The sequence below is a fragment of the Cornus florida genome, unplaced genomic scaffold (genome assembly GCF_030987335.1).
Source record: "Cornus florida cultivar Cherokee Brave unplaced genomic scaffold, ASM3098733v1 CherokeeBrave_3.0.0_Hap2_Chr09, whole genome shotgun sequence".
Taxonomy (NCBI): Eukaryota; Viridiplantae; Streptophyta; class Magnoliopsida; order Cornales; family Cornaceae; genus Cornus; species Cornus florida.
The window spans coordinates 67,725,905-67,743,270 of record NW_026775579.1 but is presented as its reverse complement, the minus strand read 5'-3'; the positions used below and the strand labels follow the sequence as shown (position 1 = coordinate 67,743,270).

General features: G+C 37.3%; 1 pseudogene; it reads left to right on the top strand.

Moving 5' to 3' along the window:
• Positions 1-16,855: 16,855 nt before the first annotated feature.
• Positions 16,856-16,951, top strand: LOC132275654 (small nucleolar RNA R71; annotated as a pseudogene).
• The last annotated feature ends 415 nt before the right edge of the window (positions 16,952-17,366 follow it).

Below are 17,366 nucleotides of genomic sequence, written 5' to 3'. Positions count from 1 at the left end.
ACTCAATAAGGCTTCATACAAACCCAAGACCACATCTTTTGGTCCAACTTCCCTTAAGCCCAAATCCAATTAATTTAAATAAATTAAATAATTAAATAAAAACTTAAATTAACAAAACTAATTACACTAAGCACATAAACAAAATAATAAATTACAACCAAGTCACACCATACCAATAAAATCAACATAGTGGGTTATTGCACACCGACCCAAAGTTTGCACTAAAAGATAGTGGTGTAGAGCTATGAAGAATGTGGCCAAGTTTTACATTTAGAAATTGTCACTACTACCTTTCACTAAAAATATAGCTAGGGCAAGTAAGGATCGTCCCACGGGATTAATGAGTCGTATTAGATTGAGGAATCAAGATTAGGGTTAGTAGGTCGAGTGATCAAAAGATTGGTTGGTGGTTGAATTACACTAAAATGCAATTTAAACTAAAGTAAACAATAATACAATAAAGAGAATAAAAGAGATAGAGAGATCTTGGGGTTTAGAGATCACCACTAAGTATAACTTTTCTACACCCTTAATGAATGATTAATGAGGGGAAAAACATATATTGCAACAAAGAGTGTGTGTGTGGTTGTTTCAATAAGCATGGATGACAAATTAAGCATATATTGTCTAAGCAACATGGTGGATAGCACAACATATCAAATTAAGCCATTAATTCTTTCTTTAAGCTCCCAACCAAACACATCACAAGGTTAGAGATATATGTTACTTGCTTTCATAAGTATGGAACATCAACAAAATTGTCCTCCCATTTAACATCTAAATTATAATTACACTACAATTAAACTAATGACATGAAATTAAATTAATTAAATTAAGGGAGAGGTACAATCCATCAAGAAATGAGTATGAACCATCAAATAAACCACAAGAACATTCCATTAAGCACTATGTCTTGATAATCTCTAGATCTATAGCATTAATACACATAAACATGCATCAATAACACAAGAAATAGAAACAAACACATGAACATTTATTCTAGCATACATAGACATATGGAGAGAATGAAGTGATCAATTGGAAGCATTAAACCACATAAATCATTGAATAAATAAGATGTATATATATATAAGTGTCAAAACATGTATCACAATACAAATCCCCTCAAAAATACATAAATCAAGATGTAGAAAACATGCTTAGGGCTAACTCTAGCCCCAAAAAAGATGTCTAGCCACTCATGGATGATGTCTTCCAACCCTCAAGGGCAAGCTCCATGAAGAAATCTGCTCCTTGGTTGATGAAGAGCCTCCAATGGTGTCTCTAGCCTCCTCTTCTCCATTGCTTCCCCACTAAGAATTCTCTCCAAATCTCCCCTCTCTAAGTATCTAAGTATATCTCAAAAAGTGGCTCATATTCTTTATATAGGTAGGTCAAATATCACACCAAATAAGCTGGGCTCGTACACCAAATATTCCTCCAATGATTGGTTATGAGATAACTTTTAATGAGCTGGAATTTGGATTTTCTCGGGATTTGGGAAGTTCGATCGATCGAACTTGTAACGACCCTGAATTTTTCAACCCAGTGTGTCCTGTGATGACCTAAACCGGATCCAAGATGCGGAAGCAAAAGAAGCAAAATGACCTTAAGAGATGTACGACATCCCTAGACACCACGATGACTCCCTATGAAGCCACGGAATTCAAATAAATAAAGTAAGGAAGCAAGACAAAGACAAGTCCTTAGAGATGTACGTCATTCCTAGGGCACAAGAATGGACTCTCAAAGAGTTTTGAGACTCAATGGAAACAAAATGATGAGAAGGGAATCAAAACCCTACAAAAGAAGAGCTAGGGGTAAAATGGTAAAACGGTCATTTTACCCTAAGAGGAAGGAATTTAACTTTCAATAAGTCAAATTAGATCTAAAACATCCTAAAACACCTTTTGGTAACTTCACATGAAGTCCCAAGGCCAAAGGAAGAGAAATCCCAGATGAACCATATCCCGGTTTAAACCAAATCCGACACCCTCTTACTAAAATAAGGATATCTTAAGCTATGATAAAATTTTGAAACTAAAACTAGTACCATTGGAAAGAAAACAAAAAATTAATGAATTTAGACTCAAGAATCACCTGATTCGGAGTCCGGACGGAAAATATATAAAGTCCTGAAGTCGAAAGAAGGGAAACCCGACCCCGGTTCGAACCAAATTCTGACACTACCTTACTAAAACTTGAATATCTTGAGCTACAAGAGTAATCTGAAGCTCTAATTGGTACCATTGGAAAGCTTGTTTTGACACGGTCAATTTAGACTCAAGAACGGACCAATTCGGAGTTAAAACGAGCGAGATATGGCCCGTTGAAGAAAGATGTCTAGAGCAGGAACAATGCACGAGGGGCCCTGCCAAAAACTTGTGGGGGCCCGCCAAATGTGGCAGTAAGCCACGGGCACCCACCAAATGGCTGCGGGCGCCAGCCAAATGGGGCAGTGGCATGTGCTGGAACCTCAAAAAATGCAGGAACAGTGTTTTTAGCAGCAAATTGAACTTAGAGCACGGTTTATAAGGTCAAGATAACATTTTTCGGAAAAACATGAAAAGGAAACTCCCCCTAAAATCACATTTTCTATGTGATGGAGTTAAGAACGGAATTTATTTCCCAAAGAAAATCCCCAAAATACCCTTAGATCAGTTTAGGCTCAAAACGGCAAAAATGCAACTTTGCACCAAGCATACATTTAACCCCAAATGCACTTCTAAGCTGAAACGAATATGTATGCACACGTAATAAGTGATTTTGAGCGTGCGGGAATGGTCCATGGCTCCCGGAAATGGCCGAGTCAAAATCCGACCCCCCAACGGCCAAAAAGGCGAAAATGAACCTAAAATGGAAACTTTGAAAACTAGAGTCAACAAATGACTTCAAATGACCATTTGGCCCTTGGCCACACTTCATACACGACTAATGAGATCCTAAGGAAGAATCAAAATGGAATTCCCACACCCAATGCAAACATGGTGAAACAAAAACTTGACATTTTTCAATATTTTCACGAAATCTCATAAGGTCAAAAATTTCATAGGATACAAAATACATGTTATTGGCCTCCGGCCTCATCTCATACATGTAAAATACATTACAAAGGGTGTACTTACGTACACATTACATATATCGAATCAAAAATACACATTTTGACAATTAAGGCTACAAATGGCATTTCAACCCAACCTTTACAAGAACTAAAGCCTTCAAGTTAACTATCATCAAAGCGATGATGAGCATCACGCACCAAGTCTTCATACTTGAAACAGCCCCCCAGTAACTTCGGGATGCGTAAACAAGTTTACTCGTAGAGAATGAGCATGCATGACTCGATTTCTTTAGAGATTTTTACATTGACTTGAAACAATTCAAAAGGGTCATGCCACCTAAAGTCTATGTCAAAGGTTAAACTCAGGGAGCATCTAAAGTTACTCATGCAATTAAAATAGACTACGGCATAAAAGTATACATGCTCAAGTATACTAAGCAATGTTAAAACATGTTATATAATGTACAAGCATACATTTCCAAGTATACTAAACCATATTAAGACAAGTCATGTAATGTCTAAACATATTTACACAAGTATGCATTTTATATGAAAATCTCATAAATCAAGTATACTGACACAAGTATACTAAGCTAATAGGATTGCACACATGACAAGTATACATAGCACAAGTATACTAAATACAATTTAAACTCGTGGAGCAAGTATACTGAATAGGATTCAAATATCCAAGTAAACATTAATTCTCAAGCTACAAGTAATCCATGATTAACAACTTGAAATTAAATGCGAAATCAAATAGTGGAAAGACTAGGACATAGAGTCGTTAGACCAAGCAAGTATTTTCGGGTAATTACGACCCACAAGGTACTACCTAGTGCGCACTTATGACTTAGAAGACTCTTGTCTCCGTACTAGAGCCAAACTCTAACCATCACATAATTTATGTCCTCACAAGCTTTCCAAAATCAACAAGTTCAAAACTTATACAAAATCAAATGCAAGTTACCACATTTCATGCACAAGTAAGGTTGAATCCACACAATTCATGTCCTAGAATTCAAGTCTAAGTAGCATATGACAAGTCATGTCCTCAATATGTAATTTATACACTAAGCAAGAATATTTTTACAACAATTGAGCTATATTACCATCCTAAGCCACAAGTACTAAATAAGCTTCAATTTAGTAACTAGCTTCCAAGGTAAACAATTATAATATTCTAATAGGTTATATACCTACACAAGATATATGTAAACAAGCCATTCAAGTCAATGATATTCCATATCATGTTAAGTCCAATTACCATGTTAAGGAGCCATAAGTACTAATTCTACATCAAGTTAGTAGCATGCTCACAAGGTAATTAAAATGCCACATTTTAAGAGATTTTCAACCTAATCATGGAAAGTCTCTAAATTTCAAATCTATTCCAAATAACCTCAAATTAATATATGTTAAACAACATAGCATGCTCATTGCATATATCAAATCAAAAGAGCAAAATGAGCAAGACATCATCATGTTCATTTTAATTAATTTAAATTAATTAAATCTCTAATTTTTCAAAAGTTGTTCAAATGATCTCAATTAAATATATAACAAGGACTAAGTCATGGCCATGCCATATATCAAGTCAAAAATAGAAAACAAGCAAGGTACAATTAAATAGAATTTAAATCAAATTAAATTCATTTAAATCTCTAGATTTGAAAACTCATTCAAACGGCTCGAATTAATTATATAACAAGGATCAAGTGAAGGCCATGCCATATACCAAGTCAAAAATGAGTTATATGTAAGTTATAACAATCATTAATTTCTCAAATTAACATTTAAACATGCATAGAACTTGTATTTCACACAAAAGCAAGTAAGATAAAAAATAAAAAATAAAAAATAAAAATAAAATAAAAAATAAAAATAAAATTATAACACCCCCTACCTCACTAGAGAAGAGTCTCTCTAGAATCCAAGGCAAATCAACACAAAATGGCAAACCCTTCAAGGGTTATGTAGAGGAGGATAAGGGGAACAAAAAGTGTTCCAAGCTTCATGGTCTAAGGTGAGTGGAAGGCCCTCAAAAATCAATGTCAAGGCCTAAGGCTTCAAGATCCATCCATGGAGGCTAGGGTTCTAATGAGGAAGAAAATTACATAATGTGAAAATGGGTGAGTGGAGGAAATAGAAATCTTCCACTCACTATGTGTTCCTACACCATGGTCAACACACACATCTATAGTCAATTGCACAAAAACCCTTCTTTAAAACAATAATCCCAAAGTGGCCCAAAAATAAATTGCAAGACTTAATTGTGAGCATACACTTGTCACAAATCCAAGACTCCATCCTAGGCTTAATCTTAAACCAACACTTGTCAACCATCCAAGCCAACAAGTGCACCAATCCTAGGCCAACAAGTGGTTAAATCTCCACCCTCCACATGTCCTCATCCAAGGCATCAAAGTGTCCCCACACAAATGTCAACAAGTGAACCAATGAGAGTGTGACACTTGTCACACTTTTTCAGAAATTGTAAAAAGGTCCTTTTTGAAAATATCTTCCAAATTAAATTGCAAAATGGTCCCTAAGACGAAAAATAATTCTTTATAGTAATTACATAAAAACCCCAAAAATTAAGAAAATTACAAAAAGGTTATGCGTCTATACCCTTTACAAGAAAAGTAAGCACTTAGCATGCTTTTCTACAAAAGTGAAAATACACATAGTATGAAATTTAAATATCGTGGATGCATGCAAAAGTGGAATCAAATCCGAACATGAAAAGTGAGGTTATGCCAACAAAGTGACAACCGAGAAAAAGACGAAAGGTGAATAGTGTCACAAAAGTGAAAATGTGAAAAATGACTCGGTCTTTAAAGGAAATCGTCAATCCACGGAAAAGAGTCTCGGAAACCATCCCCGAGCACTCAAGATGACACTAAGTGACGAGAAACCGAACTCAGAAAGGAAAAGATTAACGGAAAAAATATATCCATGAAAATCTGAGAAAAGGAAAGGAAGGAAAATGACCTGGTCATTGCAAAACTTGTGGTGAGATCGATCGAACATGGCTGAGATCTATCGAATTGAAGCTAGATCGATCCTCTATGGCGACGCCTTTTTGGATAAAAACAAATCTGAGATATTTTGAAGATATTTTTGGGGAAAGGACAAAAGTGGTTGGTAGGGTGGTACAGCTGGATAAGATCAATCATTTAGATAAGGACAAGATGGTTCGATCGATCAGATAATGAAGTTGGATCGATCGAACTTTGAGATCTTTGAGTAAGGACAAACATGGCTCAGATCCATCTGGAAGTGCTGAGATCGATGAAAGTTGGATTGATCGAACTTTTCTTAAGATCGATCGAAGTTGCTGAAATTCCACCTTTTGCTTCCTTTTGCTCCACTTGTTCCTTTCTTTGATTCACCCCAGAATTGCTTCATCTACTCTTATTTGGCTGAGTTAGCTTATTTTAGAGATAAGTACTTGAAAATGGAAATAACACGAAATCGATATAAAGTGGGAAAATAAGATAGATAAAGGTTCTAGAATACCTAAGCTTAAGGGGTTTAAATGCGCACTTTTCAGCGCTCATCACACCCCCAAACTTAAATATTGCTAGTCCCTAGCAATGAACTAGAAAGTAAAGGAATGAAATGAGCAACTATACAACTATGAACTAGAAAGCAATAAATGGATAACGCCACTTTCGTAGAGAACATGATTACATTTAGCATATGCAACAAGGGTTTTAAACCCCTAAGTTACCTCACAGTGGACGAGTGAAGTCTCGTGAGGGTTTCTAGAAATGATACCCACAAACATTAAGCTCATTCTCACAAAAGAGGTACCAATATTGCAAACAAGCATTGGGAGAAAACTACCTCAAGTATGCAATGTTTCAACCCTTTCCAAGCAATCTCCCAAAATTGCAACATCAAGCAAGCAAATATAGTCCTCCACGCATCAAGAAAATGATCATGCAAATCAAAACAACACTAGAATCCTTTTTGAGTGGACCGGCATCAAATATGTTGCTATCTTAACCAACTAAAGAAATGATCACATCCTTATCCTTAAACTAGCACACAAATCTAGTACCGATCATCAAGACAAAAAGTGAACCTTTTATTAAAGCTTTATTATTCTAGGTGTGCTTATTCTTTTCACTCGATATATATATATATATATATATATATATATATATATATATATATATATATATATTTAGGATCAAAGATGGAAGCATGGTGCAATGTGTTAATCTATTAAGCTTTCTAGCAATCCATGAAGTCGAGCGTTAGGTCAATGGCTCTCAAACCAGATGGCTTTAGGGCATTAAGCGTTCAAACACCCCTAAGGACTTACAAGCTCAAATCAACTGGGCTACAAATCAAGACAACCTCCATCTAATCATTTCCCACTTCTCACCTTTTGGGAGAAGTTTTTACTTTTTTATTGCTTTTACAACTTTTTTTTTTTTTTTTTTTTTTTTTTTTTAAGCAAGTTCAATTATTAACCTAGAGTTTGGGCCCTCCACCTTTCGCGAGAAGTTCAGTGCTTGATAAGACTAGAATCCTAGCTACTTAGTGAAAAGGGTTTGTTATCCACCTTTATCAAGAATAAAAGCTTTCAATGCACTACTAGCCCAATTGGGATATAACTAATTCAATAATCAACAAAGCATGTACCCTACAAATGAATGCTAGTGTGCGCCTGTGCTAGTGTGCGCCTGTGCTAGTGTAGAATACTAGAGTGAATCTCAAAACAATCACAGAATCAGGATGATGTGAACCACAAGTGTAAGCATGATATCAATCTTTCAAAAAATGTACCCCTAAATGGCATCCACAAGGCATACAAGGAGTATTGGACTCTCAAGTCAAGCAATTTTTAAATTTTAAGCAATATAGTCCTCAAAAGATCAAAATCATAGCTAGTTATGGACCAATCATAGAAAATCCCTCAAATACACAAGTCATGCTCAAAATTTTGAATTTAAAAACAAACACTGCAAAGCACCATTACCCCCAAACTTAAATGGCACAGTGTCCTCAATGTGCAAAGAGAATAAAAGGGAAAGAGTATACCGGTGCAACTAAGTTAAAGAATGGCTGGAACAGAAGTATCCAAAGTGGGTGGCATAGCCCCCCCAAACTTGGGAATAACTATGGTCCTGAAATTTTGGCACTTGGATAAAATTCATCAAATAACAAAAGGGATAATAACAGTGCACAGTGGATATGCAAGTGTAAATGGGATAGCAACTGAAAATATAGAGAGGTATAAGGGTGGTCCTGAAAATTGGGAAGTACTCTCTCTCACTGAAGTCACTAGGATGCACCTGATGGAGTCAATCACAAACAGATATATATCAATAGAAGAATATGACATCCAAAAGATCATGGATAAAATAGAAAAATAGAATAAAGTACAGTACATCCAGTATCAAAGCCGACAGACACAACTGCAAAATTAATATAATAGTATCAAAAATATGCAGATATCACAGATATATAAGAGGAGTAAGAAGATATAGAAATCATGAAGAAGAGGTAGGACGGGTTGGTCGCGCTTCACAGATATCTCTGGATAGATCTGTAAATGCGGTCATGACATCCATGCGGAGGGAAGCAAAGTCAGCTCTAATGAAGACAGTCTTTACGCGAATAGATACCACGGTGTCCTCCAGAGTCTGAAGTCGCTCTCCGAAGTCGGGTATGTGAGCAGAAGCCTCAGGTGTGGCTGGATCGGGAGAATGATGATCTTGAGCCTGCTCCTCATCATGAACGGGTAACCCAACTGGAGAGTACTGCTCTGGGTCCTCTGCAGGCTGCTCCAAATCAATGTCCATGTGTATGGCAGCCGGATCAACTAGTATATCGTTCGCTGCCGGGTCTGCTGCTGCCGCTTGCTCCTCTCTCTCTAACTCCTCAGCTGCCTCGGCAGCGTCGTCCCGGAGACTCTTGATAAGAGCATTGTAGCTTTTATCCCAGTCCTTCTTCTTGAAAGAATAGGCCCCAAACTCAGTCTGCTCCTGTGGCTAGAAGGGATAGCGCTGATCACGTAGAATCTGGGTGATGAGGTGGCTGAATGGGAGATACTTAGCCCTTTTAATCTTGGCTTTGCTGATGTGGTCGACATACAGCTTCATCATGACGCTCCAGATGAGCACTGGGATAGATAGCCAATGCCCTGTATAAAATGCGTACAGAGCTGTCAAATAATCGCCGCGCCTCGATGTCTTGTGGCCGGCTATGAAGATGTTACGGAATAAAACAGAGTCGAAAAACCACAGGTCATCTGGCAGATAAGTCCGGGTGGCGAAGGTCTCGCCACCGGCATAGTGACTTGTGAGTAAAATGGCCATGTCTGCATATGATGGCCTGTAAAGAGTGGGATATGTGTCCTGTAGCTTTGGAGGGCAGACATGTGGACAGTAGCATGATCTGGACAATGTGTCCACAGTGATGCGGATTGGGTAGCCGTCAATGGTGGTCCGTAGCTTCACCAGGTTACTCGGGGCAGGCCGGAAGTTCTGGAAGAACATCCGGACCAACCTCGGGTACACTGGGAATGAGATAGGGGCTAGTATGGCTGAGATACCCCTCCAGAATATATCATCATATGCTGATCGGCTAAGTACCGATCGGGAAAAGAAGTCTGTATCGAAGACCGACTGGTGCGCCACTCAAAGGCGTGAGTATTTATGTAATGGCAGGTCTAACTGCTGGGCTGGCTAAGCTGGCAATGGTGATGGAGATGGTATGTGCTCAGCCTCAGCGTCAGCCTGGGAAAAAGATGCTTCGGCTGAAGACTGTAGTCGATTGTCAGCTGGAGACTGAGGTGGAGTGGGCTCTACTGGCTCCTCCTGAATGGGGTCTTGGGCATGAGATGGACCTGCCTCGTCATCCAAACTCTGCCTGCCCCTGCGGTGATAGTGTCCGCGAGCTACAGTCTTGACCCTAGCCATGGCCTGTAAAATAAAAGGAAAACTTGCAAAATGGGAGTCAGTGCCAGCATAAGAATTAAAGCACAGTTGATAAAATCATTTATGTCAAGTAGGATAGACAAAATAGATAAGGAACATGAATCTATGCAAGTGACAAGGAATGAGTGACCTGATGTGAAGTATGCTAGACAGTATAAGTATGAAATGCATCCAATATGGAAAACACAGGTATTGGGCATGTATGAGATAGTATGAAACACAAGAGATGGTATGTGAGATGTGTGAAATAAATTCATGAAGTTCGATCGATCACAAAAATGTGAGATCGATTCAAGTTCGATCGATCAAAAATAAGTGAGATCAATCTGTTACAAATCGATCGAATAAAAAGTTCGATCGATCGAACTGTGAAGTGAAACTCGAAAAGTCACAGATCTGTGACGTGGATGGCACGGGGCCTTCACGAACATGGTCGTGGGCCCATCAACACAACAAACATCAATCCTAGTCACTAGATTCGGCCCATATCTCCCAAAATCAAATCAAAGCAAGAACAATACAAAAACATATATACATATATATACATATATATACAAAGAGGTTGAAGCTTCATCAATAGAGTTATTCATCATCATAACAACTTAGATCTAATAGTTAAAGCATGTGTTCATGAAATCGAAGCTTGAATCAAAGAGGTGAGGTCTCGGATCTTACCGGAATCTAGAGAGAAGGTGAGATGAAGATGAGGTCTTAGATCCGAGAAGAGAGAGAAAAAGAGATTCGATGCCTAGGATGTTCGCCGGAGTCTCGCCGGAGAAGGAGAAGAGTTGGGATGCAGCGGCGAAGAGGGAACGAGGGTTTAAGATCGATTCTTGTGAAATTGATCGAATGGCCCTGAATCGATTTTTAAAAACATTCCCTTGCCAGTTCGATCTATCGAACTGAATCCTCAGATCAATTTAACTGACATCGATCTCTCCTCTTAAGTGACAACGTATTTTTGGGATTTTTGAAAAATAAAAAGTAAAAATATTTTTAGGGTTTTTTTTTTTAAAAAAAAATATTTATTTATTTATATAAATATATATTTTTTTATTTTATTATTTTTGGAAAATAAAAATAAAAATGACAATAAAAATTAAATAATAAAATATTATTTTTTTAGAATTTTTGAAATTAAGAAATTAAAACAAAGTCAAAGTTGAAAAATAAAGAACAAATATTGATCTCTCCAAGATCGATCTCAGAATACCTTCGATTGATCGAGAATGCATAGAATTGAAGAAATGTTCGATCGATGAGACAGAGAGGCTTTTGGATGCAGGTTCAAAAATTTTCTACGTGTTGGAACTAAAGATCGATCCAAGACAAAGTTGGATCGATCGAAGAATGTGATACCCCAGGATTTTCGGATGCAGGTTGGCCAGGCTCACGCCCGACTACCCGAGGATATCAAAACAATTAGCAATAAACAAACATAGAATACAATTAAGGAAATAGGAATAAATAAAAATTTGCTGAAAAGAAACTAGAATAATAATCCAAATACTGAAACCTCAAAATAAAATTAAATTAATATAGAATTATTCTGATACATCCAAATTCTCCATTTCTAATACAACTCGAGAATCCATCTGGTGGACCCCTAAAAACTCCAACACTGAAATCATCAACTGAATAACTCCACTGCTAAATCCTAAAGAAGCTCCTACGTCGTCGGAAGAATGAGAAGCCGTCTCTGCTCAGCACGAACAAGATCTAAGACCTAGAACCGTCTGTTACCTGAAAATAATAGTGGGTCAAGCCCACATGCAAATTATATTCGAACTGCCATCCATACAGTGACCCGATACGCAGATATACCCTAGATATCCCAACAATATCTATATAGTCCGTAATAGATAAATATATAACCACACTACAGGACTCTCACTAGACTATGCTGAGGGTCTCAACCTGAATAGAAGGCAACATGCAAAACGCACCTGAGTGGGCATGACTATCTAAGCCTAACAGGGTATACCTCAACCAACATAGCTAGCTACGCATCCTACTGCATATACGCTCCCTAACCGTCGACTATGAGACTCAAGCTCATGTCACGGTACCATAACCATATATATATAATCCGTTCACATTCATCCATAAGAAATCCAGTAACTCGTTCGGCGTATTTAATAGCGCCGACTCATATATATAAGGAGGATTTTATTTAACAACCCGTACCCTTACTCCAAAATAGGTAGGATTTTAGCAACCGGTGTTAATCCAAACCTAGTATGCCACCGTCCCATACCGGGGCATACAATCCTCCATATCCGTGTAAATTACAACAATTACATAATAGTTTAGCAATTTACAATCCAAAACCAAAATCCAAATAATTGCAGAAACGTATTTAAAGTTTCAGCAATTTAAATCCAAGAGTTAAACCATATAGTTGCAGGAAACAATTAATAATTCAGCAACTACGATCCAGAGCATGCATAGATCAAATCTAATATATCAATGACTCTATCATGCATTTAAAATAAATTCTATAATCATATTATAGTCCAATAAATCGGTACATTAATTTAAGCAATTTAATTCCTTCCATCCGATAACAGCGTACTAAGTTGTATACTTGTATTCTGTCTTATCTTTTAGCACAGAGCCATGCACTATGCCCTAAGTCCAATTTATTAATTTAAAAGACTTCACTGTGCTTTTAAACTTAATTTAGAATCATTATATAGCACCCTAAATTGTCAAATTAAAACTAGACAATAAACTTCCTTCCAGTCGTTAACCGCACGCAAAGTTGTTAATTAGCGCACGGTTAATTCCATTCACTTAGAGGTCAACCTTACTCAACTTAAATATTTAATAACACCCTAAACCAACCTTATAATCCCTCTGTAAAACCCCAGAGTCAACAAAACAGTTTCCATGCTCCAACAGTAACAATACAGTTCGTAAAAATAAAAATTTCAGAAAACACTATTGAAAAGAGCCTGCTCTAAATTCAAAGAGCAGGCTCTTTTTGAGCCTGGAGCTGGCTCTATAGACTTTAGAGCCGGCTCAATGAGTGCGGGAGCCGGCTCCCACTTCCATGGAGCCGGCTCTCACCTCCTTTGAGAGCCTCTGTCCCCGTTCTGCTCCGTTTCAGTCCGTCTGCTCCCTCTCTGATCAATTCCTACCACTCTGTTGGTTTCTAAAATAGATCTTAAGCATCTTATTAACACCCAGGAGTATCCCAAAGGTTTGATAACAACCATTAGAATCAATTACATAGATTAAATTTGCTATCAAACTAACATGCGTTAGGAACAAATCTGAAACTATTTTGCAATAACAGTTCTATTCCAACCCCTCTATTCCTCTTCACTACCGAACTTAGGAGTCTTATAACACCTCATTAACAGCCCCAAGGTTTTTTACAGTAGATAAAAGCAAGTATAGTAACAAAAATTACAACAGAATTTACATGCTTTAAGAAAAAATGAAACTGAAATTAGACATGCACATGTTGTACAGATTTGATTTCAACACAAATTGATGATCAATATAGCATATATTACACATGTAAATTCCAATTACTACTTAATTAAACCCTAGAGACTATCTAGGTGCACAGAACACGAGCCAAAGGGAAGGAGAAAGAAAAGAACTTGCCTTTCGGTTTCGGTTTGAAACCTTTCAACATCATTTTCTTCCTAGAATTTTCGGCGATTGTGACCGCCGTCAAAGATTCCTCTACTCCGATTCTAACCCTCAAACATCCCTCAAGCTTCCTCCTTAGTCCGGCTTACAATCCTTGGCTCAAACCCTACCTTTCTTTCCTTCAGTTTTTCCCTTAAACTCTCTGTTTCACTCTCTGTATTTTCACTGTTTGTGAATAAGGTTTGTGCTTACAACCCTAAGCAGACCCTTATTGTTTTATTTATAGGCTTAGGAAAAGATATTAACCCTAATTATACTTTAATCGTAGAGACGAAAATCAATAATTCCTTGCATCTCTAAGGCGGCTTAATTAAACAAGGCGGATATATTCAAACGTGACGGTAAAGAGACAAAACCCTAATAATTTAACCTATTTAATTAAATAAAATAAAATAAAAAACCAATTAACCAATTAATTAAAACCACAATTAAATTACATAAAATAATTAACCAACAAACTAATTCAAAAACAACCCAAATGACAATTAAATCAATTAAAGACTAAACAATTAAATCAAATAAAGAATGAACAAATAATTTAATCAATTAAACCAAAACACATATCCACATAAACACATAAAACACTTAAAATAAATAGTAAAATCCCAATTATATCCTTTTTAATTTTAGGGGTATTACAAAGAACTAAAGATCGATCTAGGAACAAGTTCGAACGATGGGACAGAGAGCTGAAATATGCAGGTTTTGTTCGAACAATTGGACAAAGAGTGATTTGGATACAGGTTTGATGCAGGTGGGAAGTTCGATCGATCGAACTCATTTTGAGATCGATCGAACTTATGCAAAATGCTCAATTTCAACATAAAAGTGCATGCAATCCTAATCACAGTTCCTAGCAATGCATATGAACCCAAAGCCAATATCTAGACTTCGTAAGAAATGAAATTAAAGATATAAATGAGAGAGGAATAGGGTTTTGACACCTTACGAAATGTTTTGCTAGTCTTTAACGTCTCTAGCAAGACGTTGGGCTCTTTTAGCCCAGATCAAACATCTTGTAGTGCATCCCCTCCTTGATGGGGTGATGAGTGTTTTGAACTCCACCCAACAAATGATTCCCTAAGGAACTTGTTGGATTAAGCTCAAAAGAAGTTTTCGGTCCTTGGTCAATGCAATCTTTGGGCTTCCATGCCTTTGCAAAACAAGACTTTGAAACAATTTTCTTTAAATGCAGGGTTGAAGATGGACTCTTTGAAATTTTGGTCTCACACAAAAACTCAATTCCTTCACTTTTAAGGTCATAAAATTTCTCCACAACATTAACTTCTTCATGTTTGTCAAATGAATTGGGGGTTGGATTGAAAATATTTAACTTCACCTTCATGTGGCCAAATGAGATCTTCATTATCCCCGTCCTACAATTAATGTTGGCATTCGCGGTTGTCAAAAAAGGACGGCCAAGGATAACGGGAATTTGGCTCTTAGGATTTGGGACCGATTTTGTGTCAATGACAACAAAATCAACGGGAAAGAAGAATTTATCAATTTTAATCAAGACATCCTCAATGATACCCCTAGGCTTTTTGATGGATCGGTCGACAAGTTGCAAAACTACCGACGTCGGTTTTAAGTCTCTTAAGCCTAATTTGACATATACTAAGTATGGAAGAAGATTAACACTTGCTCCTAGGTCAAGAAAAGCCTGATTAATGATATGATCACCAATGATGCATGAAATGGTAGGTGAACCGGGGTCCTTAAACTTTGGAAGAGTGTTATGCTGCAAAATTGAGCTTACTTGCTCGGTTAAGACCACTTTCCTAGGTGCTTGGCTTTTATTCTTCCTCTTTTGGGTGCAAAAGTCTTTTAAGAACTTGACATAAGCCGAAATTTGCTTGATTGAATCTAAAAGTGGAAGATTAACTTTCACTTGCCTAAACACATCCATGATTTCATTTGCTTTGGCCTTTTGCTTATCATTTGAAATGGATCCTTTTAACGCATCCGGAAATGGAGCTTTTGGTTTAAAAACCTTTTCAGAAATTTTCTTTGAAGTCTCTTCAACACAAGAAGTTTTCAAATCATTTTGCAAATTTCTCTTTTCAAAATCACTTTTTAAATCACTTTTCAACACATTCTCATTTGAAAGATCATGCATATGCAATGAAGAAGGAATAGGTTGTGAAACAGGACGGGTGTCAACTTGTGGTTGCCTCGGTTCACTCTCTTCATTGGACATACCCACTTGGTTGTCCACAATCTTTCCGCTTCTCCAGGTAGTCACCGCATTGACATACTCTATTGTGTGACCTTCCGATGAGGATTGAGTCTCCATAACACATTGTTGCTTTTGTGGGGCATTCAAAGGCATTTTTCTTTTCTCTCTTACATTTAAAGTGCTATCTATTTACCCTACTTGGGTTTCTAACTTTGCAATGGATTGAGAGTGAGAATGAAGTAATTGAGTGTTCGCCTCTAAAGTGCCTAGAGCGGTCAAAACTTTCTCTTCAAAAGCGTGACTTCTAACATTTCCTTGAGAATAAGATGGTTGATTAGGAAAATGAGAATTAGAGAATTGATTTCCTTGTGATTGAAATGGTCTATATCCTTGGGAACCTTGATTTGCATTGGAAGTGGAACATATTTCCCTTGGAAACCGCCTTGGGGAGGGTTTGAGCCTTCCCCTTGGTTTTTCCAAGAGAAGTTCAGGTGAGTTCTCCAACTAGGATTATAGTGATCGCCATAAGGATTGTTCCCTTGATTAACAAATGTTGCATTTACTTGTTCATGATGCTCACTTTGTACATGTCCATGGGGAATATTGGAAGTAGAATGTAAAACACTTGAACAAGTCATACATGTCTCATTAGATGCATGATAAGAATGGTTAGGGAAGGAAGATACTTGATTCGCCGAGTTTTGGTTGATCAAGAATTGATCAAACCTTTGAGATAATGATTTCATCTCGGCGGCAATTTCATTGGAGTGGTCGACTTGATGTAAGCCAACACTCTTTCTACCACTAGAATTTCTACCATTCTTAGAAGATAAAGTTCGATGTAAAGAATTTTCACTCATTCTCTCATAAAGATACCACACGTCATCCTCATGCCTGTCAATGTAAGAGCCACCCATGGAAGCATCAACCATGCCCTTGTAATTATCCGATAAGCTCTTAAAGATATATTGAACTAATTGCCATTTGGGCATGTCATGATGTGGACATTTCCTAAGCAATTCATTAAACCGTTTCCATGCCTCATGAAATGTTTCCCCATCCCCATGTGAAAATTCTGATGAGCGCTGAAAAGTACGTATTTAAACTCCTTAAGCTTAGGTATTCTAGGACTTTTATCTATCTTATTTTACCGTTTTGTATTGATTTTGTGTTATTTCCATTTTCAGGTACTTATCCCCAAAACAAGCTAACTCAGCCAAACATGAGTATAATTGAAGCAATTCTGGGATGAATCAAAGAAAGGAGCAAAAGGAAGCTAAGGGTGGAATTTCAGCAACTTCAATCAATCTCAAGAAAAGTTCAATCGATCCAACTTTCATCGATCTTAGCACTTCAAGATGGATCTGAGCCATGTTTGTCCCTGTTCAAAGATCTCAAAAGTTCGATCAATCCAACTTCTTTCTCTGATCGATCGAATATTCTTGTCCTTATCCAAATGATTCATCTTATCCAGTTGTACCACCCTACCAACCACTTTTGT